Here is a 27276-nt window from a genome sequence, read left to right as displayed (position 1 = left end):
ACTTAGACTCAGTGTGTAAACCTGAATTAAGCAGACATGGGGCTCAGCTCCCTGACATTTCAAGCAATGCTGCAGCAGGAAGCACATAACACCGAACGGGACGTAGCCTCTGCCCTCTTGATTCAGAGCTATGGCTTCCTGGCCCGTAAGACCTGTAAGCTATCTGTTCCCAGACTGGAAAAAAGCATCCCAAAATAATACTCTATGGAGAAGCAGCTCTAAGCTCTTTGGCTCTTGTGTGGGTAAGTTTCAAAGCCTACCCAAGCACAGTAACACCTGCTGCAGCTCAGAAACACAGGGAGGGAGGGAAGACAGTCCTAGTGGTGAGGAAAGAGCCACTGGGAGATTAGAAGGGTAGGTTTCTCTTAACTATGCACCATGACATGGTGTGTCACTGCCCACTCAATTTAACTGACACTTTCTTTTTCTTAAGAAAATGAGTTCCAACTCCTACAGTTCTTAAGAGATTACTTCCAAGGTGGCTTTGGCAAGGTGGTATGAGGGGAGGGGATTTTTGATTGCCAAGTGCAATTTGCTTCCAAGTATTTTGTAGTTGGGCACTCCACCTGCAAAATGCCCCTTTCATAAATGACAATTTTAAGTACTTGCAAGAGTTGTATATTTTTAAAAATTGTTCACACATTTTTTAAAGCAACCAGCAATGACAGAGAAATCACGTGCCTATAAATACCTCTTCTGCTGCTGTTTCAGAAGCAGCAACAAAATAAAAAAAGGAATAAGAAGAAAAATCATCCTGTTTTCTTCCTGCCAGAGGATTTTCATGTCCTTTTCTGTATGCTTAGGGGTTGTAATTGCTACCCCTCAGGCTCTCTGTCTCCTCAGCAGAGAAGTTGGCTACCCAGTCTTGGTCACCAACAGCTGGGGAGGCAGAAGGAATTGAAGGCAGAGGCTGGTTAACTGGTGGAAGCCGAGGATCAGAGGCACTACATCCTTGCTGAAGGTAAGGTCTAAGGAGTGGAGCTAAGAGCTCACAAAAGCGCTAGCCTCCAGGTCTGAGTGGGCAAAAGCCTGAGAGAGAAAAGCTCCTGTTTCACTGCCATCAAGTCAGTATCCTGACGAGATCCCACATTTATTATAAGGGGGGCAAACTCAGCCAGTTGCTAAATTTAGAGAGCCCTTTTGTACTCATTTTGCATTTATAACCTGCCACAAGTGTACTTTGTTCATCTTTAAAAGCATTGCCCAGAAATATAACTTCTCATTAAAAACGTATTAATTCAACTACACGGTAAAAGAGCTGAAACAGTTAGCAGAAGCAGGAAGAAAGCACAAGGGCTGTCTGCAATTAAATAACCAGATCTGAGGGGCCGGTGACACGGCATAGAAGCAAACGTCTGTGCCTGAAGACCTGGCATCTCATATAGGAGTCAGTCCAACTCCAGGATACTCCACTTCTGATTCAGCCCCTGTTAATGGCCTGGAAAAGCAGCAGAGGATGGCCAGAGGCCTCTGGCCCTGCACCCACATGGACGACCCAGAGGAAGCTCCTGCCTCAGGCTTCTGACTGGCTGAACTCCAGCTGTTGTGACCATTTGGAGAGGGAATCAGCGGATGCAAGGTCTCTCTCTCTGTCTCTCTCTCTCTCTTCTCTCTCTTTTCTGTAGCTCTGCCTCTCAAACAAACAAACAAAATTTTTCTAAGAAATATCCTAGATATGAAATTGCTTGACTTGATAGCTGTGTCTGGATTGTGGTGGGCTTGCAGGGTCTGCCCAGTCCTGCTCCTCTAGGTCTCTCAGTCTTAGCCGGTGTTTTCTTTCACAAGGCTTAGGCGCTGATGAGTAAAGATCACAGCATGTTCCAAGTCAGTGCGCAGGTAAGAGAGGAGGGCTTCCAAATTGAAAACCACAGGAAATCACATCATTGTACACCCCCCAGTTCAGGGCCTTTACAACTGACAAAAGTAAGTTGAAACCAAGGAAGCTCTCAATAGAAAGAAAATATCACAAATATCACACAGCTGTTACAACGAACACATCAATTGCATTAGTGGCAAGCACTGGGGGTTTTAAAGCAACATTTTGTGCAGAGGCAAGGGAGCTGCTGAGACAGGCTCCATCACGGTGAGGTCCTGCTCTCAGCCCGGACGCTCACTCACCTGAGTGCTTGTGAGCAGCTGAACAGGAAGCAAGACAACTGATGCCAATGACTCACTCGCAGTAGGCAAAAACGAAAAGAAGCCATGCAGGGAACACGAATGTGCTGACACAGGAAAGCATGCAGGCTGCAGTTTCATTTGTTTAAAACCATGCAGGCTAGCACCTGTGCATAGGGAGGTGTGCCAGTGATGTGTGCCGAGATACTCAAGGCCGTTATCTGAAAGTGCTACACACTCAGGGACTAATTCGCAATTCTTTGTGGTTTTTTTTTTATTAGCATGAATCATATATTAAAATAAGGTTGTTTCATGCTGATAAAATAATCAATATCATAATTATTCCAGCAAAAATTTTTGAATGGCACCTTTATAAATGGAATGTGTGATCAAATATATGATCCATTGAAAAGTCAAAAATATCCCTGTCTTTGCTACAGATATACAGGTGTCTTCAAACTTTACTAAGATACAGGGGAGTTTTCGTGATCACTGTATGATTATTGTGTCAACAGAAGCTCAAGCGAAGATGGTACAGAGGGCTGTGCATGTGCACAGTTCCAATGAAAGATCTTGGAAACGCAGGACATGCAAGGACACGGAGATCCATTACTGTCAGGCATGAGCAGCACCTGCGTTCAGGTGTGTATGCAGAGCACTGACACAGAGATGACCCTCCCTTTTCAGACACATCTCAACGTGAGCAAGCCCCAGTGTGCTGGTCTGTAAGTGGATGTGTGGGTCCAAGGTCCATGACTTTCAATCATTTCAGAAATGAAATGTTCTGGAGACGACTAAGAAGATTTACAAATGCAAACAACAGAAAGAACGCCACCAGAAAACCATGATTTGTTACAATACAGCTCACTGGAGGCCACCAGCGTAGGAACAACAGTCAGTCTAATCATCGCAAACACTGCACATGTGCCATGTTCGGAATCCTGGTACTTGAAAATATGAGTTTCAACGTGACTTCCAGTTAGACTTTTAAAAACCAAATAGAATACATTTACTAGTAAATTATCAGTATGCTTGGAAATTCAGGTCAAGTGTCAGTAATGGAACTAAAAGTAGAATAACAAATCAAATAAATGTGGATGATTTGGACTGTCAGTGAAATGATTTATTTCTGTAGACATCTGCAATACAAAGAAAATATTAAAATCCCAAAATACTGTAAAACACTGGGAAGGCTATTTCTGAAAAATAATAGAAATGTTTTAACTAATTAAAGAAACTGGTTATTGATTCGGTTTTTAATGTTTTACAGTTGAGAAAGCAAGCATATTTTGATTATTACATTTTGTTTCTTGAAGGAACACATCCATCTTTCATGTTTGAACTTCTTCCCTCGGCTCGGAGGCTGCCAGCCTAATGCTGGGAGTATGAAGCTATCATTGCATGGCATGCACGTGCAAGCACAGGTGCTTGCCACGACTCATGCTTTTTGTAACTCACTTCAGTCACTCAGTTGAAGAGAATGGTGGCCACTAGACTAATTTCTTTTGAATATAGCATGTTCCAATTTCAGCAGTCTTCATGTGCTCAGTGGCCGACCAGAAACAGGGCACATTTGTGACTTCATAGGGTAACTAAACCCTAAGACTCACTCTCCACCAAGATTCTCACACAATTTACCTCTTTCAGAGCTAGCCAGTTCCACTGCTTTATGAAAACTACCAATAATTTATGAGACTCTCCTGGTAAGAAGAGAATGATGAATGAACATGAAGACATACACATAGCTTCTGCTTTTCAGAGTAAATCTAAATACTGAATGCAGTCACAGTGCTTCCATGGAGAGGGTGCAGATTTGGACTTGAAAACAAAGCCTCTAAAGTCCTTACAACCCTAGCTGGGTTGTAGGTATCCAAGGATGAAAGATGCAGAAACGTTGTTTCCCTGGGAGAAATGGAACAGGTGGTGGAGCAATGCTACATCTTAAGCATGGCTTGACTCTGTCCTCTACAGGGCTGTGTGCTGGAAGCTTGATCCTGTGTGTGTTGATGCTAAGAGCTAGGGCTACCATTAGGATGCAAATTCTGGTGAAGGATACTGAGGTCGTTGGGAAAAAAGCCTGTGCATGCATCTCTCTGTTTAACAATCTCACCACAGCTTGTTCTCTCGTTCTCACCTGAGCTCCAATCATGGTATATATGAATCATGGTATATATGTCATGACCCAGTTTGGGAGTCCTGGCCAGAGCTGGAATCAGGCTTTTTGAACTTTCTACTTCCAAAACTGTAAGATGAAATGTGTTTCTCTTCTTTGTAACATATGCAACTTCGGGTATTTTAATGCAATGGAAAATGGACTAAGATCAGCCATGACCATCCCATGAGGCACACACCCTTCCAAGGCACAAAAAGTGAGCCTGTTGGTGGAGATGGGTGTATTGGGACCTCCCTGAGGACACAGCAGGTAGGGAGAGATGAATAAAAATGATGTGATGTACAAAAGGATGAGAACATTACTTCCATCAGAACAAGGTAGCACAGGAATGATGGATGTAAAGAGAGTATGGTATGCTGAGGAAGTAGGTAGTTACAGTCAAAGTGCAGACATCATGAAATTGCTAAGTGGCTCAACCATAAAAAGGAGCATCTGCTTGGGATGCAAATGACTCAGGAGCATTTGACACTGTGCTTTTTAGAAACGATCCTTGAGTTTCAGATTTCAAAGGAAAAAGTTTGTGAACAAAATCTTAAAAAGAGAAAAAGTAGATCTCTCTAGGGAGTTTTTCCAAAATGAGTGAAGATGAGCCTTATGATTTACAAAGAAAGAAAGCCCATCTCTTCCCAAGCTGAAGTCGATGGCAGAGTTTTAATAACTCTCCATCAAAGGCATGCAACTCTGAAACATCTCTCTGCTCACCTCAACCCCAATTACCACGTATTTCAGAAATGATTGGGTGCAGCTATTATAAGAATCTCAGTAAAAATAAAATATGGTAACTGTACACAGCAAACATAAGCCACAAAACTTATAACAGCAAGCGTCATATTCTAAAATATCTGTTGGATAGATGTGAATTAATTGCATCTTAAACAGTTCTGGGAACTTTACAAAAAGAAATATAACTTGTTTTCTGTGTCACTGTCAAGACTGTCTTAGACTTACAAATGACTGGAAAGTGCTAACTAAGTCTGCATAATTCCTTTTATAGGTTTTGACATGTTACTAAACACTCAGTGATTATGTTTTTGGAATGACGACGACATTAAGGACTACAGCCATAACAAGCCTTAACCAAAGTTAATCAAATTGAACTGATTTAACTAAATAATAAACACATGTAAAAAGAGTTGTCAAGTGTGTAGGAAGTTGGAATCAGATAGTGACAACTGCCATTTTACACGGTAGCCAGAAAGCGTACATTCAACAACATTCCATAGAATCACAGATTACTTAGTTTAGCTTTCCACACGCTGTATCTTAAAGGAACTGTCGTTTTATGCCTTCAAGCAAATAAATAGTGATTTCTATCCAGAACCCATCAGAATGATGCAGGAACTTATTAGGACTTTGATTTCAAGTCCTAATTTGCTTCTCTCTCTGCTTCCCACCTCTTCCTCATGGAACACACAGATTTGAAACAGGCGCACATGGAAAATAATAGGAAAGTGTGACAACACAGGATCAGAAGTTTGGTGTAGTACCTACTCATGACAAAGTGGACAGGTATAAATTGAAAAGATACAAGGAATGGAAGACTTGGAAGAATCTTCACATGGGAGCCCCAGAGAGAAGCTCCGAGTGCACAGTCAACAACAGGAGAGTGCTGGCAGGAGGTCAGGGACTTCTCCACGAAGCTCCGTTTGCTCCCATCTCACCCCCTTCCATGAGCTGACGGTGTCAATACCGTCTGACACCATTTCAAAACCATATTACCCAGAGAAAGCAGTTTCTTCATAGCGATATTTACAGGATGCAAAGAAAACAAAGGGCTGAGTTTTCTCCATTTTCATAGGAAAACGTTCCTGGCTTTGGTGGAGTTCCACACAGAGGGCCAGAGCTGTCTGATTCTCCCCAAACAGGCCTCAATGAGTGCTTACACCCGTTACAGGCAAGACACACAAGACAACAGTCCTAAGGGCAAGCACTTCCTAAAACAGAGAACATAGAAAAGGAACATCGGGGTTTAAAAAATAGTATTCATGTAATCTCAAAAGCAGAAGTCAAGGCTATAATGTAAAGCAGGAACAAGAGACATCATGGAAAAAGTTAAAATGAAACAGTAAAATAGAGTGAAAATGAATTGATTAGAAAACGTAGCAGACGGAATCAAGAATGGATTCGAAAGCCAGAAAGTCAGAAGGAGACATCTCTCATGAATACAAGAGGATAGAATATGACACATGGCATCAAGACAAGCATCCACTCTTTAGCTTCCACACCACACAGGGAGATTTGTCAAGATAAGACAAAAAGCCATAGGCAGGAAGACCAACAACTGCTGGTCCAGAACTAATCAACAAAGTTTCAGATTCTAAGACATCTTGACCTACAAACAGGACAGATATGCAAGGTTCACGTGGAGACAGTACATTGAAATTTTGCAGCACAAGAATTTTGAAAATATAAAATCTTTCACAGGACAATTAAGTTGATGTGATGATAGATGGTTGATAAGAAAGATAGAGCCAGGAAATAAATACATGCACATACCTGTCAAAGAACAGAAAACTGCCCGTGTCCACAGGAGTTGAAGAAAATGCAAGCTGCAAAAGGCAATGATTGAAAATGGCAGTGCTATTGTTGGAGGATTTGTTCCCTGCACTCATCCAAGAGTTTGTTCTCAGAGTCATCTGTTGATGGTGTGGATAGAGTGGGGATTTAGCCTGGCTGTGACACCTTTGGTGCGTGATTGCATTAGGTTTTTAGGGCAGGGCTATAATTGAATCCCAGTGGCTCTGAGAGGAGGATGGAAGATCACTCAGGACAGAGACACCTGCTCCCACCGTGAGAGGACACTCTCACGACCGGGAAAGGCTGTGATCAGAGCCTGCACCGTGTTGCTATGCTGTCTGCTCTGAACAGAACTGCTTTTTGTAACATTACCCTTCATCATGCACTTTGTTACAACAACAAAAAGTTACTAATCGTATGTTGATGAACACAGCCATCAAACTCTAAAACTTTCTGTTTTATGTTTTTGTCTTTTGTTTTTTAGGGGTTTTTTTTAACCTCTTTTTCAGTTATTCATTCATTTTCTTCAGGGACAAGGGCTGAAACAGTGGGAACTCATTGTCTGGTTCAGCTCCCAACAGCTGGGATTGGGTCAGGATGAAGCCAGCCTCTCTTCACCCCACCAGGATGGCCCAGGTGGATGGCTGGAAGCCTGGCATTTGAGCCATCATTGTTGCAGTCCAGACTGCATTAACAGGAAGCTGAAACTGAGAGAGAAGGCAGGTGTGAACCCAGGAATCAGAAATGGGAGGTGAGTGACAGCATTTCAACCACTGTGCAAATACCTGCCCCTAAAACTCTGTCTCGAGGAACAAGCTAGATACCTGTTCCCCATCAGTCCTGCTGTCAAGTCCTGTTCACTCCCCACCTCCAACCCTTTGTTGAGTCGTTTGATCCTGCCTCTGAACAAGCCCAAATGTGATGCTCCCTGTTCCGTTTCAAGTGCTCAGACTCTAGATTACATGCAGATATTAATAATCAATTGCAAAGGGCTCCCAGCTGGTCCTCTGTGGCCATGTGCACACTCAGTGTTCTCAGACGTCTCTGAAGCCTTTCTCACTCTCCCCTTCTCTGCCTCCTGACCCTGCCTCCATGTGTGTCTTTCCCTCTTATTCTTGCCGTGGGTTTCCTATTCTGAGTTAGCATGGAGTGTAACTGATCTTACACTGGAGCATTTGTTTAAATATCAGATTTCCAACTCGATTTTGACCCCCAAAATATTACCAAAACCCCGTTCCTAGCACTGGTGCCAGTCAGTGACCAAGAGGAGGGTTTGGGGTGAAGGAAAGAAAACATTTAAACTGTTGACAGACAGATGAGAGTGCAGTGGACTGCCACGTCTCAGAGACCACTATTCTTCTGCTCGGGCATTCATAAAGGGGCTACAAGGAAGAGAGTGCTGGCATGGTGACACCACAGGAGAGTGCCAAGTGTCTGCTATCGGGGACCTGGCTTTGTCACTAAGCAAATGATAATGCATTCCTTCTCTGTTTCATCATGGTGATCCTTAAGGTCACAGGTGCTGAGATCAGACCTAGAATGACCACATTTACCTACTGTGGACAAGAAACTGAGATCAGGGCTGTGGCATTTGTGCCTTAGAATCTAGGTGAGTGTGGAGCCAGCAGTCCAAGTCTGAAGCTTAAGCTTTCTGCTTTACCTTGGCATACTAAAACTTGTCTGTGTCTGTCATTTTCTACTCAGCTACAGAACAAGCACTACCATTCACAATTCCATTTTGTTTGTACTAGAGTGATTGAACCCTCTCTGTATTTCAATATTGGAATCAGTGGAGTCAGTGGGCAATGCTTTTTTGAAAGACAGTGTGTCCAGAAAAGGAACCAGGGATTTTCTCCCATTTGAAGAATTTATCTCCATTAAGTCCCACGCAAAGATAAGAGTGTTTCTGTGAGAAGCAAGGCCTGGTGTAGTGAAGCAGGAAGATCTGCTGGTGTGGTCACTCATTTGCATGCAAGGGACACAAGAACGTGGCAAAGGAAATGCAGTGAGTCACCCGGGAGCTGGGTGACAGGGCCCCTCGGAATGCCTGGCTCAGAATTATTAATTAAAGCTTCCTCAAGGATGGTTTGTTTGCACATCAGTTGAGCTAAGCCACACTGGTATCTCTGTAAATAATAAGACAGGCTGATTAGGCCTAGTCATTAATTAAGTGTCTTTGCTGTGAATAAACAGGAAAATCTTTCAGCCTGAGAGGCCCCCAGTGCGATGATAAGTATGCAGCTGCTGACACGAGGGTGACATGGTGTACATCTCCATCAGTTAGCAGGAGCTCTCTCCCCGGGGATGCTCTGCTCGTGTCATACGAAAACAACACGTCTGCCACACTTGGCCCCTAAAGTTATGCCACACGCAGGTTTACAAATAGTCTGGGAATAAACAAAGGAGAAAAATGGTGCCAGATTTTAGCTGTGAACCTCTGCTGTCACATCCAATTGTCTAAGACACTGATGTGTTTGGGGACATCAATTTAGCCAGAATTATTTTACTTTGGGGAATATTTATAAGTCTGCTATGTAAAAAAAAAAATTCAATTTTAGAGTCATGCAAATCTATATTATCTCAACAAAGACCCTCGAAACGAGCTAGGGGAAATTAGCCTGAGCGGGGGTCGGGGCACTGGAGAAACAGCCCATCCTTGCTGGACACTCCTGGAGCGCTTTAGCTTTCTCTGCCTACAGAGTGACTTGTAAACTATAGAACACATACAAAACAAAAGAGGCTGATTTTAGTTGCATTCTTCCTAGGAGACTGTTGCTCAGACAGCTTAGATTACAATACTGGCAAATCCAGTTAATTTTCCCAAATTGAGGAATTTTGAGGTTCTTGCAAAATCACTTCTGTACCAAGATTGTGAAGCAGTCAATGAGCAAAAGATTAGCAATATGTACAGAAACACCACTGGGTGAAGAAGTGTTGTCGCACAGCCAACTACTCCACAGTGGATGCATGGAAAACCCCTGCTCCATGTGTGACTTGTACTCCAGGACAACAGTGGCCTCTGCAGCAGCCTGGGCTTGGCAGTGTCTGAGCCACAGGGTGAGAAGTGTGGACAAGGGTGTCAGCCTCAGGTCTCACCCTGTGGTTTTGGAGGAACATGGGAAAAAGAGAGGACAGCCAGCAAGCCAGGGCTTGCGAATTTGTTCACCAAACACAGCCAGAGAAGGAAGTCCCCGGATGTGTAAACTGAACCATGGTGACAATCCTCATCTTAAGATATAGCACAGTCTAAACCCAAGAATTAGCAGCTTTTTCTTTCGCGAAATAGTAATTTTATGGGCAGTAAAACAAGGCCCTGTTAGACCAACCATGAGGAAGGTTTGTGTGCTGGTTGGGTCTGTTTCCTGTTGCTAAAACAGAATACTTGAGACTTAGCATTCTATGACACACACAAGCTCACTTGCCTTTGGAGGCCAAGATGCCCAGGGAGTGATGCTGGCACCTGGCAAGGACCTTCAAGGTGTAGATGGCATGATGAGATCCCCCACTCCCACTCACCTCTGGGCTCCTAACAAGCCTTGTACAATCACACTGCTGCTGTGTCCGATGCATGCTTCAAACTGAAGGAAGCCAGAAGGAAGGTGAAACCTCCTCTGTATTTGGGAACAGCTCAGTGAGCAAGCAAGCCACTGGAAGAGTTGATTAGAATTTTCTCAGGGTCACCGAGAAAACTTAGCCCCAGGCTCTCATAGCATCATGCAACCAAGAATCCCCAGGTTCAAATGGAGGAACCTAAGGAGTGAAATGAGGAGCATGTAGGTGAAGCCCAGGGGGGTGTGAACAAGTGTGCCAACAAGTGTGTGAACCTAGCAGAGGAGCTACTGTGGAAAAGAATTCCAAGCACCAGCTTGCATTCCCAGCACAGCACACACTGCTGCCATAAGACAGCTGGGAGTTCAGCTGGACAGGGTCTTCTGTGGCACAGAGCAACCCAATGGTCCCTGGGAGGACGTCACTGGGCCAGTTGTAGCAGGGATGAGCAGATGTTTGATGGCATTACGCTGTCTGACAAGCTAAGAGTCTGACACATTGAGAGTAGAATCCTAGTTAGAAAAGCAAGATAAATAATAATACAGCTTGGATGTTAGATTGGGGGAAGAAGGAGAAAGAGTCTACTCTTGGTCCCTGCAAATGGAATCATCGAGAGAGGCATACTGCAGTGTGAACTGAGGTCACAATGAAGAACTTGCAGGCCTGTCTGCAGTGTTAGATTTGTCACTAATCCACAGAAAGTCACCATTGAAATTGATCTGAAGAGAGCAGTGTGATGGCAACTATCGGCGGTTTGCTAAAAGAACTGAAGGGAGGAAAGCTTGTGAAGGAGATGGCCTCAAAGACACCACAGTGATGCAAAACAAACACAAAATACATACAATAGGATGTAAATGGTGCAATGAGACAGGAGGGAGTGTGGAGCTGGCATGTGGGGCTCAGGGCAGCCTCAGGCCTGGCCCTCATTCTCAGAGCTGGTACTGCTAGGTAACATCTGGGCTGCACACTAACAATGCTGGATTTGGGGACCTACACTCCATTGGCTTGGGAAAGAGCATAGACATGCACTTTAAGCATTTCAGAGTGGAGTTTCTTAGGGAAAATGTTGTTGAAATTTTAAATACTAAGCAAATAAACGCTACCCTCAGAGAACCCTGACATTGTCCGTGCTGGCCAGGATAGGATCCCCAGGCAGAGGTTTCAGTTTCAGACTCGTCTGTCTCCTCCACTCTGTCAGGTGCCTTCCAGCCATCCTGGTCCGTGCTCTCCATGGTTCATCTCAGAAGGCAATCTTTGCTGCAGTGTTGGTCGGTGCCCTCATAATACCCTTCCAGGCTCTGGCCAGTCTCCTTCCTCTTCCCCGCAGCTAGGGACGAGGAAGCTAAAGGCAGGAGAAGGCACAGAACCTGAGCCAGGGTACACATCCTTCTGTCGGCACCAACAGATCCTCCGTTTTCCTCTGCCAGCCGGCGGCCCGACACTCCTGAGCACTGGGTGCCTCAGCTGTCATTCTTGATGCAGCAGCCCGACAATGGAACCAGCAGTCTCTTACATTCCACATCATTTAATCTGCACATTTTCCACTTAAAGGATGAACTGGGAAGAGTGGAAAGCAAGCAAAGTCAGACAGTTTATGAACTCTTCTTTTTAGGAGACTATTTCTTCCAATAGAGCCTATCGAAAGCATAATAAGAACTGTATTCCTTTTACCACTTAGAGTTTGGTTTCCCATCTCAGCATGCAGGAAGAAAGGGCTCCCAGTGTTCTTTGACCCAACCCTTTGTGCAGTTCCCCTGCCATTTATCCCTCTTGTGTGTGAAAAGCTGCTTTTGAAGTCAGGACTCCAGACATGGAGGAAGAAGAAATTTGTCAAGAGAATTGGATTCAGAAAGATTAAAATGTAGAGTTTTAATACAGCTGTAGCTGACACATGTCAAGGAGATAAAAGGCATAGTTTGGAATCTAAGAACCATGTCAGGACTGTGAAGCACTACTTTAAAAATACGTACTATTTGGATTGAGATTTGTGGAGAAAAAAATCAATACAATCAACACTCCAGTAAATGGATGCATTGAGAGTGTAGTTGGCCCCACAATGCTCATTTTTTAAATGGAAAAAAAAAATCCTTCGCTGACCACACTTTGTACTGTTTTTGAACAGGCACTGTCTTCAAGTGTTCTCAACCTACAGATTTCTATTTCCATTCTTTTTTGTTGTTTTGTTTTGTTTTTAGTCTTATGGTGAAAACACGTGTTTAGAATTAGGCATCTGGACTCGGTTTAGAGGATCCCACTTTTGTTAGCAACACCCAAAGCATCTTAACCAGGGGTCAGCCACACGTATTCCTTCTTCCTCCTGTCAAGTCTGATCCAGGAATGGGCTTTGGCACAGCAGTACGTACAGCCTCTGCCCAGGTGGTGGTCTGGTGGTAGTCAGCCTGTCTCCCTCGAGCAGCATGAGTGTGCACCTGTCTTCTGTCTTCTCCACGGCAGGCTCCATGCTATAGGGAAACGCGTGAGAGCCATGCAGGATCTCCTGGGTACCCTCTTCTGAGGTGTCTGATCTCCCACTGCAGGTGCAGTGTCTCAGGGCACTAGAACTTGGGTGGCACATGGATCTTCTTTTGTGTGTGTGGTTTAGACACGTGTGCCACCTCCTCCATGGCCGTCAGAGCTTTGGCTTTGGTTTGGGAGGGGACAGGAGGTTCCTCCTTCACTTTCTGTGTCATCTTGGTGGAAAAGTCCTATTCCAGTTCTAGCTGGAGCTATTCCCACACCAAAAATGTCATGAATGCCAAATAAAAGCCAAATAAAAAATAAAAAGAGTGGAATAGTTGGGCCCAGCGCGGTGGCGCAACTGGTTAAGGTCCTCGCCTTGCACGCCCGGGATCCCATATGGGCGCCGGTTCTAATCCCGGCAGCCCCGCTTCCCTTCCAGCTCCCTGCCTGTGGCCCGGGAAAGCAGTCGAGGACGGCCCAAAGCCTTGGGACCCTGCACCCTTGTGGGAGACCCGGAAGAGGCTCCTGGCTTCGGATCGGCATAGTATCGGCCCGTTGCGCTCACTTGGGGAGTGAATCATCGGACAGAAGATTTTCCTCTCTGTCTCTCCTCTCTGTATATCCGCCTTTCCAATAAGAAAATAATAAAAATAAATCTTTTTAAAAAAATAAAAAAATAAAAAGAGTGGAATAGTTGCAACTCGATATCAAAGACTGCAGTTTCTCATTCGATAGGAATTTGAAACTAATCAGTTGATCTTTCACGGGAAAAGAATGATATTAGAATTCACGCCTACATAGAAGAGAGACAAAATTCTTCAAGATTCATTTCCACATTGAAATTCCTAATCATTAGTACTTCTCCTCACATTCATCTCTTTAAACTACAAAATGCATTCATAAGTGTTTTATCATCAAATGAAACTACTTTATGAATATCCTAGAAAAAAACTACCAAAATCAGGAAAAGTTTTATCTCCCCAAATTTAAGACAATCCTGAGGTGTTTTCATAACTTATTTGCTCTGAGTTTTGTGATGTGTATAATTATAAAAAAATGCATTAATACAGAGAAATAATTAAAAGAATATTATTATGCCCCATTTTAATATGATAATAATTATTATAAATTACAAGATTTGCCTAAAGCTGGAGGTCCAGGTTCAATCAATATTTCTTTCTGTTGCTTAATTGACTTTTGCTTCATCAATTGCAATTGCCAGATAAAAGCTCAAGGTTGATTTATTTCTCTTAGTCTTAGAGGAAAACCCTGCAGCATTAGGATGACTCTGCTTTCAGTGTGTAGACACATAAACGAACACCAGGAAAGAAATGATTTTCAGGAGAATAATGCATCCATTTAAGCATAGAGAATCTGCAATGCCTCAAGTAAACAGGCACAGCTGGTCCTCCACGGGGCAGGTCTTCAGCAGAAGCTGGACGATAACAAGGGCTGTGTCCACAAGCATCAGCAGGACCTCCCTGAAAACAGAAATACATGCAGAGGACATAAGAACGTGAGCAAGAGATCCCAAGGTTAAAATGAGCTGAGAGGAGAAGTCAGGATTAGAGTCTGAGATAGAAATGATAGTACCATCACGTCAGGCACAGGAAGAAAACTGCACATGCCTGAAGCAAGAGGCAAGTCAGACAAGATGAAAACCAAGGAATGGCAATGGAAATTAAAAACAAAAAAGTTCTCCTGGACAAATGTCTTAATGTCAGCAAAGCCAAGTCCACTGGCTGTCTGGATGGAAGCAATCAGAATGTAAGGATGACCTATGAAGAGGAGAGAAGAGGGCAGGTTCATTTCTGGTCATTACAGAGGAAACGGCTGGGCACAGAGGCAGATGGGGATGACTCGGGATCAAGATCCTCTGGAAAAACACCGAGTTATGCAATGTGGCCATGTTGTTTACAAAACCATGGAGCACAACTGTTACACTTATTCTACAAAAACAAATAAACAACTAGCAAATAAATAAATAAATAAATAAACAGTGGTAACACCAGAGTCTGATTTTTCAGACAGCTGCATGTGCGTTCAACCCTTAATTCTGCCTCCAGTAGTTGTGCCCTTGGATAGCTTTCTACAAGTAAACACATTTAAACGCATAGTGTGAGTGGGGTCTATACAGACAAACAGTGCATATGTAAGCACTTTCTACAAGGACGAGTCATGAAGCTTTTGGCTGTGGGGACAGTTGTGACACTTTAAAATTAGAGAACAACCTGTAAAACCAATTTATCACCCCCTGATACAGCATTTGAAGTCACATGGCACTGCAGAGAGACTGAAATTATATTCAACTAAATGAAAATACGTTTGGTCAACATGCAGGGATTGCAACAAAAGTAGAGTACAGGAAGACATTTGTAGCACTACACGCATATGTTAGAAAAACAAACACATTGCAAATAGGGGACAACAGAGTCAATGACAGCATGGCTCTTTGGCAAGAGCAATAAAATTGTTAAATTTCTAGCCAGACCTGATGAAAGAAAATAAAATGTAAAAGAGGGCATCATTACAGATCCCACAGACATCAAACTGGCAACACACGGTTATCAAGAACTCTGTATGCACAAAATTAGTAGCTTAGATGAGATGAAACAGTGTGTTGGAAGAAATCTCACATCATCTGACACAGCAATATTGCGATCTGGTCTTTCTGTTTGATATCTCCCCCACACTCTTGCTGGATCTTCCTCATCCTGTTCATGCAGATCCTTGTGACATGTGACTAAGTACACACCACTGGGATCCTAGGTAATCAAATGAGTTCTCCCAAGTCTTCTTTTGAGCTCTCTTTTTTCCTTGTACAAACTTAAATCTTACTTATCACGTGCCAAAATTTAGCTGCAATTTCCATACAGACAATATTCATCATCAATTTCTTTACATAGTTCAGGTTAGTATTTCCAATTTGATAAAAAAAAATCCACAAGTATTTGCATTTTCCTCAACTAAGGAATCTATAACAACGTACATCATCCATTTACTCTTGATGGCAAATTTTCCTTAATATAACATTTTCCTCCAGCATAAAAGCGTAACATTTTAGAGAATTTAGCATGTTCTTTTCCCTTACATCTGTTTTCAAAACAAGGTTTTGAAGGGCACCGAGAGAAAGAGAGAGAGAGAGACTCCGTGAACTGATCCATTCCCAACAGCTGAGCTGGAACAGGCTGAAGCAACGAGCCACGAAATCCACCCAGTTTTCCTACACAGTTTACATAGCACAAGCACTTGGCCCATCATCTGCCACTTTCCCAGGGATGTAAGCAGAAAGCTGGGTATCAAGTGAATTACCAAGGACATTAATAGGCACTGAGGGATGTGATGCCACTGGACACACACCAGCAACTTAATCTGATTTGTAATAATGCCAATCCACCACTTAGACCTTAAGTCTGGATCTTCTTTCTTTCTACAGATTCTCAGCTCTGCCCCATTTATCTCTGCTGCTCTTGCCTTGACTTATAAGCTCTTACTGGATACTTAGGGATCTTCTAAAACATCACCCTGTTTCTTGGTCTTCAAATCCCATGGGTAGCAAAGATTTATAATTACTGCTAAGTGTTATATTCAAAAATTGATGTTGCTACAGTATGGGTAAATTCATTACTATATCTTTCTATATCTTCTGAATTTGTTTTTTCTATACAATATCCCAATATCTACTTTCTGTAATCCTCTGATTTTTTTAACCTTACAATAAACTTTAAGGCTTACTCTTGAATTCTTAGTTTTATGCATATTTTCCGTGCAATGAAAGTTGATACAAGTAGCTCCTGTTCAGTTTAACTGCTTGGCACGGCAGTATGTCCCAATTCCAGTCTCATATACACTGTAGCTTGTCATGGCAAACCAATGCCTTGGACTCCACTGACCCTTTAGTGTCTCATCTTCTTTTCGTGTTCATGGCACTGGCAAGAGGTTTTTGCTTATCTCGTCTCCTTTCTCCCTCACAACCCTGAAGGGAGGTTCATTTTATTTTTGCAACAATTGCAATGAGAAGTTTCAATATCATTTTTGCTTTCTGCATCTCAAACTTTACACACACTCCACTCATGCTCTAAAATGCTGTCCCATAATCATAACTCATTTCCAGTCTTTATGCACTCACTGTCTGTCTGGGGTAGTGAGTGCTGGTGTAAGGAAAGGGGACTCCATTGAAGCTTTACCAATACCTTCTTCTCCACCCCTCCAGATCTAGCATCATCCGGGTCTAATCTCTGAGAGGCTGTTACCCCAAGCCACTAGGCATTACTGAGTGGAGATGTAAAGGGTGAGAGAGGGAGGGCAAAGGATAACTATTTCTCCAGCTCCTCACAGAGTGGCAGTCCAGTGCCTGCTCTGGCATTATCTTCACTGAAGAAGACAGGAGCCCTGTGGGTGGCCACATTCCCAGCTGTGACCTCACTTCAGATTCAGTAACCCCTCCATTCCTTCTCTCCTTTGCCTTGCAAGCAATAATCCTGGAGATGCCTCAGGGTTTTCAAGCCCATGTCAAAATTTTTTATAAAATAGTCCTTCTAGGAGATGGTCCTGAAATCCAAGACGTAACAGAACACCTGCTTCTTGAGGACCCGGTGGGCATCGGGAGGACCCTGTGGACATCAGGAGCTCTGTGCCACTTGATTAACTTCTGCAAACACACCTTGCTCAGTGCTAAAGTAAGAATCCTAGGATCAGTCCTAGAAATTTTGTAGGAAAACAATCTTTTCCACAAGTAGGAAGCTTAAACAATGAAAGTATGAATATGAAATGTAAAAACACATCTTTGAAAAGACAAAATAGAAAAGACAGAAGACAAACTGGGAAACAAGACTCTCATACATAATCAAAAACTGTTAAATATATAATGAAGTCTTGTATATCAAGATAAAGAACGAAAACAAGTATAATAGAAAAATGACTATGCATAATAAGAGGAAAATACAAATGAATTAACACTTTTTAAAGATCCTCATTCCTACATCTTGTAGAAGGAAAAGCAAATTAAAATACAATGAGATTTTTGTTAGTTATTACCTATTGAATCACAAACGATCAAGAAGTGGAATAATGCATTCTGCTGTTGAGTATGTCAGGTAATCTGAACCCTCATACATCATTGACAGGAATATGAATTGGTACAACCTCTGTGGAGTGAAACTTTACAATCTGTTATAAATAAAAATGCATGTATCCAATGGTCCAGCAATTCCGCTTCCACGAATTAATTTCGCAGCAACATCGTCACAAATGAACAAAGATGTGTGCACCAACCTACTTTAACAACACAGTTTCCCGTCTCAACACGCAGAAACACTTCCAGTTTCTATCAGCCTTTGCCTGCTGTGGAGAATCTGTCCTCTGCAGCATGGCATTGCGCCGCCAGAATGACACTGCCCCAACTTCCCTTCCCTGTAGGATTCTGGAATCCACGCACCTCCAGGAAGTAAGCAGCAGACAGAGCGAACGAGTGACACATTCACTGAGTTGAAGGCTGGTGTGAGGTAGCTACTGGTTTTTTCACTCCGAGAGCTCTTGCCCATCACTGGCTCCAGCTCTGCTTCCTCGTGAGGATCTCCAAAGGTTGGCCACAGCTGAGTTTGGCTGCAGTCGAAAGGGCTCTGTCATTCCTATATGGTCAACAGTAAAGAGAATGTGAGGAGACTGGGATTCCACCTTATCTACATGGGTTTTAGCTCCACCACCACCATCCCCCAGCTTCTTCATGTCCAGCTATTGCTCTGCTGATGTGAGAACAGTAGCAGGTGCCAAGCACCAAGATTCACACAGTCTTCTGGTCTGAACAGCCCACCGATGGACAGCAGTCTAATTTCTCAAGATCACTCTGTTGGTCTTGCCTCCTTGATCAAATCCCACCTGACTCAACTAGTTAAATAAATCATGAGGATTAAAAGGCTATGTCTGGGTGGAGACTTGATCTGTGGTGTGTCAGATTGGGCTAGATTCCAGTACCCACTGGAGCTCGTGAGAACCAGAATGGGTATAGAATGGGCTGGACTAGGTCTCTGCCCCCTGCTGAGCCATGTGTGAACTGTGTCTGGGTATGGACCAGGCTTGACTGGGCTGTAGCACCCAACAGTAAGAACCAGAATTGGTGAGGGCTGGTCAGAAAAGGCCACTGTTCTGTGGGACAGGAGGTAGACTAAGTAGGGCTGGCCCATGGACCCACTGGTGTGCACAAGATCTGGCATTGGGAAGGATTCTGGTGGAGGAGTTCGGGAAATTCCTCTTTTGGGACTCAGTCCCTGTAGATTAGCACAAGAACAAAGACAAGGAGCAGCCCAGTCCAGGCCAGGTAATGATACCCACTGGCATATATTTGGCTCAAGTCTAGTGTAAACCAGGTTAGGCCAGTCCATATCACCCTCTGTCAAATCTGAGAGCCAAATGGTGCATTGGTTAGGCCAGGTCAGACCACAATACCAACCAGTTTGCATTAGGACTTGGACTGGAGGCTGCCTGGGCTGGGCTGGGTCAGGCTAGGCTGTGGCCCCCACCAGCGTGAGCTATAATTGGGGATGGCACCAGGCCAGACCTGGCTAGAACACCCATTGGCAAATGCCAAGGTGAGGTAGGTTATGCCAGACTGGGCCACAACACCCAACCAGTACACATTAGACCCGGGGTCAGGGGAGGGAGCGAATGCAAATGGGGCTCCCATGCTGGACCATTACTCCCACTGGTGAGCATGAGAATTGGGATTGGGGACAGACCAAGTTAGGCAGAGCTGCAGCACCTGCAGGCCTGTGAGTGAGCTGGTTTGGGTGAAAGCCAGCCTGGGCTGGCTGTTCCTACTGGTGCAAGTGCAAGTCAGAGTAGATATGGGTTGGCTTGGCTTTGCTATAGCATCATCTTGTAGATGCTGGCACTGGGAGCTAATTCTGTTAAGCGAAACTACAGAACCACCTGGAAAGTGTAAGACCCGGGAGTGGGAGTGGACCCATTAGGGAAACAGTGGGCACCCCTTGAGTTGCCACTCTGACTGGTGAACATGAGAACCAGGACTGGGGCAAGCATGGCTAGATGGAGAGTGGCACCCACTGGCACATGTATGGGCTGGAGAGTAGAGCTAGTTGGGTTGAACTAAGCTTCAATGCCTATTGACATGCATGAGTGCTCAGTGGGATGTGGGACAGACTGTACAGTTGGCTGCACATAGTCTATCATGGGAACCAGGTCAGGGGACGGACCTGGTGGGCATTATTGTGGGTCATCCCAACTAGGCTGCAGCTCCCACTGGTTTATGTGGCCAAGTGTGTGGTGGGCAGGACCTGGCTGGCCTGCAACACCCATTTTTTGCATAGAGGATAAAGCTGGAGACACAACTGACCCAGCAATTGCAACCACCAGCATGTGCATAAGCTGATTGGGGCAATAGAGCATGCTGGTCCCTGTATTGGCAACACACACAAAAATCAGGTCTGGGATCACCTCAGATGAGGTTTCTTTGGGGATCCTCCAACTGAGCTGTAAGACTCAGAAGTCTAATCATGGAGAAAATTATAGATTCCAACCATGGAGTGCTTGTGTCAGAGCTGAGCTTCTTCACTGGCATAGATGAAACAGTGGACAGCATGGCCAGTTGCACACGGAGAATATGGTGGTACATTAAAATGTGCGGGGAACAACTGGTACCATAACAGAAGATGGAGGACAGAGCAAATTGGTCAACTACCACAGCCAAATGTTGACAGTGAAAATCTGGACAAAGAGAGACTCTAATGTGGCCTATGACAGCCAGTGTATTCTGGAAAGATTTGATCATGCTTGGAGTGGCAAGATCGGCAGAAATTCAGAACCATAAAACTATCAAAACCACTTGGGCAATGCTCTTGGAGCATGCCCACTTCGAGGACCCAAGGATGGTTGGGAGGCTGTGTGTGCCTTGCTTGTTCCTATTGCCCTAATCAACTACCAAATATCATCCCAAAATTTAAAAAACAATAATAAAACACAAAAAAAGAGAATGTGGAAATGGTGATCTCACCACCTTCCTGTACCCCTTGACCCTAATCACCCTAATTAGCTATGTAAAAAAAAATAAAAATAATTAACGAAAAAATTGAAGGGGGTCCTAAACACACAAATCAAAAAGGCTATCAAAAATAATGAGCTAGATTTACATATGGGCAGAAATCAATATTTCTTATGTTAAAGAAAAAAATTAAAAATAAAGCTCCAAAATTGTGCACACACAATATGCTACTTTCTGTTTTAACAGAACGAAGAAACAAATCCGTTCACATGCTTGTTACTTTCGGACTATCATCTGCAATCATATTTAAAAATGATTAAACTTCTCTAAGAACCAAATATGCTCGGGAAGGCAGAGTTCATTATACATCTTTTGTACTACTTTAGTTTATTTCCATGTGCTTATATCAATGTTTCAAATTATAACAACAGCATTTTGAAAATGAGTTAAGTTACTGAAATCTCCCGGAGTAACTCTCTGAGCTGTAAGACACGTTCAGGAAATACAACCCACAGTCCTCAAGTCACTGCTCTCTGAAGGCCACCCCGTGCCCCTGACCTGCGAGAGACTAAGCCGCGCTCCTGAAAGGTGTGACCACAAAGATAGAGGAAACCAGGAGTGAACAGGCATTCGACGGCCTTAGTCCACCCGAGAACTGGGGGCCCAACCACAGCGCGGGACATTCTTACACCTGAATCTAGTATGAATGGACAGGAAGAATATATTCAGCAAAAAGCTTGTTACAAACCAAAGGACAGAGGTTGCGGAAAGCATAACAGCCATGCAGGGTGGAGACACATTGCCTATGGCTTACTGGGATTCCACGCTTCACTTCTGTTCCTTGGGGAGGGGTGGACAAACTATGGGAAACTTTTAAATCTTATGTTGTAGCAAAAATCTTGGTAGAGGTTTGGCTTGGTGGTTATCGGTGCGGCTAAATACGCACACCCCAATGATAGTGTCTTAAATGGCAAACCATAGCTCCTAGCAGAGCGGGTCTCTTTCCTTCCCCCTCTTTATTCTCTCCCTCTCTTAAATAACAAAAAGAACTCAAAATATAAATAATTTCTTTGTACCTACAAGTTTCAGAATGCATTGGAATGTGTATATCATGAGTGTATACATAGATTAGAACCTTAGTAGTAGAACCTTTATTTATAAGAATAAGAAAATATTCCTTTAAAGACACCACGAGGGAGATATCTGGTTTAATGTATCCTGGGGAAAAACTATTTATGGCAGATCACAAATTTTGAGAAATAGTCACACACAAATCTAATATAAAGTGCTCTGTTAGAAATACAACTGAAGAAACTCGTTGCCTTGAACAAGGCACATTTTTGGCTAAGTAACTGTCAGAACGGAAGTCTTGTGTTGTGGACCATCGGCAGAGAAACCCAAACTGTCTTCTTACACACTCAGAGCACCAGACGCGCATCCACTCTGCTGCAATTCCTTTCTTGGAGCCATTCCAGGGCGACTGCAGCAACATGCCCTCCTTGCTCTCAGCATCACACTGCTTCTGCCCCTACTCACAGAATGGGATTATAGTTGAAAGGAAATCATAGGGCAGATGGGACGCAAAGATTGTCTCTGGAAACGAGGGAACAGATGTGAGAGAGAAAGCTATGATGCCAGTGTGAGTCAGGGATGAGCAGCGTGGCCCGAGGTTACCTGCAACCGCCATGTTGCTTCCTCTACACCACGGTGGTCTCCTCCTCAGCCTGGCCTCAGCCGGAACGCTCAAGGAAAACAATGTAAGAGCAAAGAGTGACTGCACGGGGAAACACCCAGAATCTAGAAAAGCAGTAGTGTGTGCCTGTCTCTGTGAGGCCTAGGTACACAGCAGCCCCTTTTCTCTCTGCATCTCAACGTAGTAGCATCATATTGATGATGGAACACGTGTGCCTGCCAGACTCACAGCCGTAGACACCAGGACAACTTCTAATCTGAAACAAGCGATTCAACTACACACATAGATGGATAATTATGATCCTTTTAAGACTGATATAACTCTTCTGCATTAATTTGCACTGGCAAATCAGAACACTCTCCAGGGGGAATTTTCGTTTTCCAAATATCAACTGGTCAGAAAACATTTAGATGATTGAAAAAGACATCCTGAATCAGCAACGGCTGGCCTGCTACAAAGCTTCCTTATCGCTCGTTGCTCATGAGCCTCACAATCATTATTATTTCCAGACGCTTCCAGACCACCTTGCCTCCACAGTCAGCTCATAAATGGCTCTACAAATGGATTAGAAACAGCGTAGATGTGGATCACTTCACACAGCACCAGAGTGCATCCCCCTCAAGGGGAAATGGGAGACTTGTGTATAAATCAGGATAGCATTATACTAACGTTTAAGACCCACCATGAAAAATGGCTTATTTGCTTGAAGCCATGGGGAATATTAGGTAAGCAAAGGACATCTCCTTACCCTGCTCACAAGGTCAGTGCCACCTCCTCATTGAGGTCCAAGGTTAATGAATCTGGCATCCAGCTGCTGGTGCTGCAGCAGGACTAATGGGCAGCAATTTTGTTTCTGAGGGAAACAAATCAAGCCACAGCAAGGGTTCTCCTGGACCTCTGTGTGCTGCCTGCAAAGCAGCACTGGCCCCTGAACAGGGTCCTGAGCTCGCAATACATGCTTAACCAACCTCTGGTGCTGGCAAATCCATCAGGGCCCAAGAAGCCTGCAGCATGCTGCGCTCTTTTACAAAGTCAACACTGGCAGTCGTCCACCAAAATCCAGCCATACTCACCAGTTTATTTCTCTGCAGAACATTGTCAAACTCGCAGGCCCAGGGCTGCCCCCGTGGGCGCTCATCAGCTGCACCTTCTGCAACATTTGCTGTTCTTTGCAAGGTCCTTGCCTAATCAGACATCATCAGGAGCTGCTCTTTGGCGCCTGTCTGTTTACTGTGGGTCCCTGATGACCCCACAGCAGTGTTTGGGAAGAGCGAGCAGTCTTCTGACAGCCTGCCTTTGTTGTGGAGGCAAATAATCAATGGCCTTTGAATAGCCTGGACTTATTAGAAGTGCATCTCCTCTGGGCAGCTATGAGAGATGCCAGTTTTAAAACTGGAATTCTACTCAGTATGTCTTATCCAAATACCTTTCTGTGGAGAACTTTCCTATATGATATTTTGTGAATCTTGCAGCAAATCTTGTGTTGTTTCAAAATACATGTGCCGAGACAATAAAGTTAGTGGCACACACACAAGGGGAATGATTGCCAGCTTTCTGTCAAAGTCAGCATCTGTGGATTCAATGAACCATGGACTAACAGTATTGGATGGGGAGAATTCAGCTCTGTACTGAACACACAGACTGTGACGCCCTTGTCACTGTTCCCTAAACAACACAGTCTAACACCTGTTTCACATTGTCCTCACATTGTGTTAGGTGTGGTAAGTCATCTAGCATGGGTGTAGGATCTATGCAAATGCTGACCTGTGTCATGAGAGAAACTAGAATTTCTTCAGAACCCATTCCCTGCAGAAACTAGAGGATCACTTTTTCTCAAAAAACATTGCAACAGTGGAAGGCAGTGTTCTGCCTGTGGCATTGGTATACTAGACTCTAACATGTGGATTTTGATTCAAGCACAGCAGGGACCAGGTCTGGGATTCTCCAATTTACATAAAGACCAAGCAGCTGCCAGGGCTGCCACACTTGCAGTGGCAAAAGGCCAGTAAGGAAAGGACAGCAACCAGTCCTGGCAGCCCTTTTCGGGTCTAATTAGAGCAGAGCTCCTCCAGTTCAACCTGCTGGGCAGGCAGCACTGAGCAGGAAGAACTTACCATTGCCAAAGAGGCAAGGAGCAGCACACTGACTTTGTCCTCCTTCTGGATCCTGCAGGGTAGTACCCTGGGTACTGCAGGGATCCTTTTGCCTCACTACAGAAGGGAAGGCAGGCTTGAAATTTGTTGTTAAACCTGAATGCCAGTTCTGCCACTCAGCGTCAAGTGGGAAGCAGATGCAACGTGAGCCCGGGTTCCTGTAGAAAGCTGGCCTCGCTTCCTCCTCAGACGGAGAGGGGAGTGGGGCCATCCAGAGAGCTCACACTGAGTGGCAGGTGCTGGGGCCTGGGAGCTCTGAGCTCTTGCAAGGTATCTCAGGTGTTCACAGAGTCACCCATCTGTGATTGTTACAGAAACCAGAGCACTCGGCCTGGAGCCACAGGTCAGTGCTGGCTGTCTCAGTAAAGATCCTCCAAAGTAGCAGTCAACCACATTTTGCATTGAAAGCTCAGAAAAGTCAAGAAATAGCAGCAGCAAATGGGAATCACTCAGAAGCCTCAGTGTAAGAGTTGAGATGCACAGCTAGCAAACACTCCTGTTGATGCAGGTGCAGGGCCACCTTGGAGTCGGGGATAAGCCATTGCAGCTGTTATCCACGTCTGAGATGGCTCTCAGGAGGTACGCCAGAAATCTGCAGGCTCAGTAGAGAGTACTGAAGTGGGAGGTGGCAACACTGCTGCTTCAGTCGGTTTCCATTCTACTGAATGGCCAGAAAGATCAAAAGAAGGGGCATCATGAGTTGGCCACACGGCTCCTGCTTCTGCAGGTGTGTGGCCTGACCCATGAGACACAATGTAATCAGAACCCATTCACCAACCACAGCCTGTCGCAGTCAGCATTGTTTATGGCGTGCCGGCCACGGCATGCCGGGTGTTGTCAGTAGAGGAAACAGCCATTCTCCCAAGGGATACTAACCAACTACCCAGTCTCTTCTGCCATCTGAGAGCATGGAGTGTGGCACAGGCTTTCCACCTAGCGATGAGAGAGTGGCTAGCATTCCTGGGGCTTCCAGAACATTTCCACTGCAAGATGCCCACCCTCAGTTGCTGCTCTGCAAAATGCCCCTTGCTTGTTTGTCATGGGAGCATCAACACCCCTTTCCCCCAGAAGTCAAGTTTATGGAGAACTAGCATGTTTCTAGCATGTGAAAAAATTCCACTTCTGATTGCGTGTTCACTAACTCAAAAATGGAAGTAATGAAACTGCACCTCACTTGTAATTTTCATACCCTTGTGACTTCAGAAATTAGGATGGTCTTCCTCTTTCTGCACCCATTCCCCAATATCTGCTCATATGTTACATGCACCTCTCAAATCAGAGGCCAACTCTTAAAAATTGCATTGCCAAACTTTACTCATAATGAGCTCTTCCCCACAACAGTTGCCAGAAGGCAGAGTTCCTCCTCCGTACCCCGCCCCCGACCTTGCCATCCCACTGAAGGAGCCTCTTATTGAGTCTCACCCTGTGAAAAGCCAAGAGTGAGTTGAATGCCTATAGACTGCCTCTGAGGCTTCTGGCACCCAAGGATTCAAAGAGAACAGTAAAAAGCCAAGTGGATTAGGTGTAGGAATGAAATTGAACTTGATTATCTTATTAATGGGAAGAAAATGGAGAAGTTGAAGCTGACTCCTGCTGTAGCCTGCCAAAGCATAGGGTGAAAAACATCTCCTCCACCATTTGCTCTGCTTTCTTGCAATCTGCTTGTGAGAGACCCAGGTTCCCCAGGGGAACTCCGTCGCTTTGCAGTAGATGGCACTTGCTCCTTGAGTTCCTATCAAGTTTCCTGCGGGAGCGCTTCAAAAGAGCCTTGCATGGCGCAGGAGCTAATGATTGCTTGCCCTGGGAGACTCTGCACACAGTGTCTTCCCCACGATGACTTGCAGAAGCTCAGAGCCTCTGGGAGAAGTCTCCAATGTGATCATTAGAGCAATAGGCATTTCCCGGTGAGGGGGAGGTGTGTGTGGGATGTTCCTGATTCTTGGATTTTAGTATGCAAATTATAACAGTCTGTGGGAAAACACTCAGCTTCATAAGGTGAAGCCAAACTAGAATTTAAGAAGAAAATGAAACATTTTTTTTTCTAGAATTAGCTACGCAGAATTTGGAACTTGGAAGGAGCAGCAGAAGGGAAGAGACACGTGTCTGTCCTGCTATCAGAGACAAGCTTCAAGTGGCCTGTTGCCCTGCCATCCCCAGCGCAGTGTCCTTCAGCCGACATGGAACCCCGTCTCCCCTGCAGGGCTGACATCTCTAACATCTCTGCTGCTCGCAGGATTCGATGGGAACATTAAAGCTTCCTGAACACTGTAGTCCTGGAGGAAGCACCTTGCGATCTTCACTCAGAGAGCTTATCTAATCATATCTAGCTGTGAAATCAAGATGAAGCAGAGGAAGGGAAAATACGAACAGACATATCAGGAAGCAGTGGATCCAGGAGAGGACAGTGATCCCTCTGGGCCTTTGCTGTCTGCAACAAGCAGTTAGGAAGCCCAGGCCAAGCTGTTGCAGAGATCGGCAGGCTGTTTGTCAGCCTGCCTCCTTTCTTTGTTCCTCTGCCGGGGATGAGAACAGGCATTGGAGCACAGTGATTTGCCTTCTGAACACGCAAGCTCTGTGTCCTTAACCCTGAGTGCCCCTACATCTCAGCTGCTGGTAAACT

This window comes from Ochotona curzoniae, unplaced genomic scaffold (genome assembly GCF_017591425.1).
Source record: "Ochotona curzoniae isolate NIBS_2020 unplaced genomic scaffold, NIBS_Ocur_1.0 scaffold_3890, whole genome shotgun sequence".
Taxonomy (NCBI): domain Eukaryota; kingdom Metazoa; phylum Chordata; class Mammalia; order Lagomorpha; family Ochotonidae; genus Ochotona; species Ochotona curzoniae.
This window is presented reverse-complemented; position numbering follows the sequence as displayed.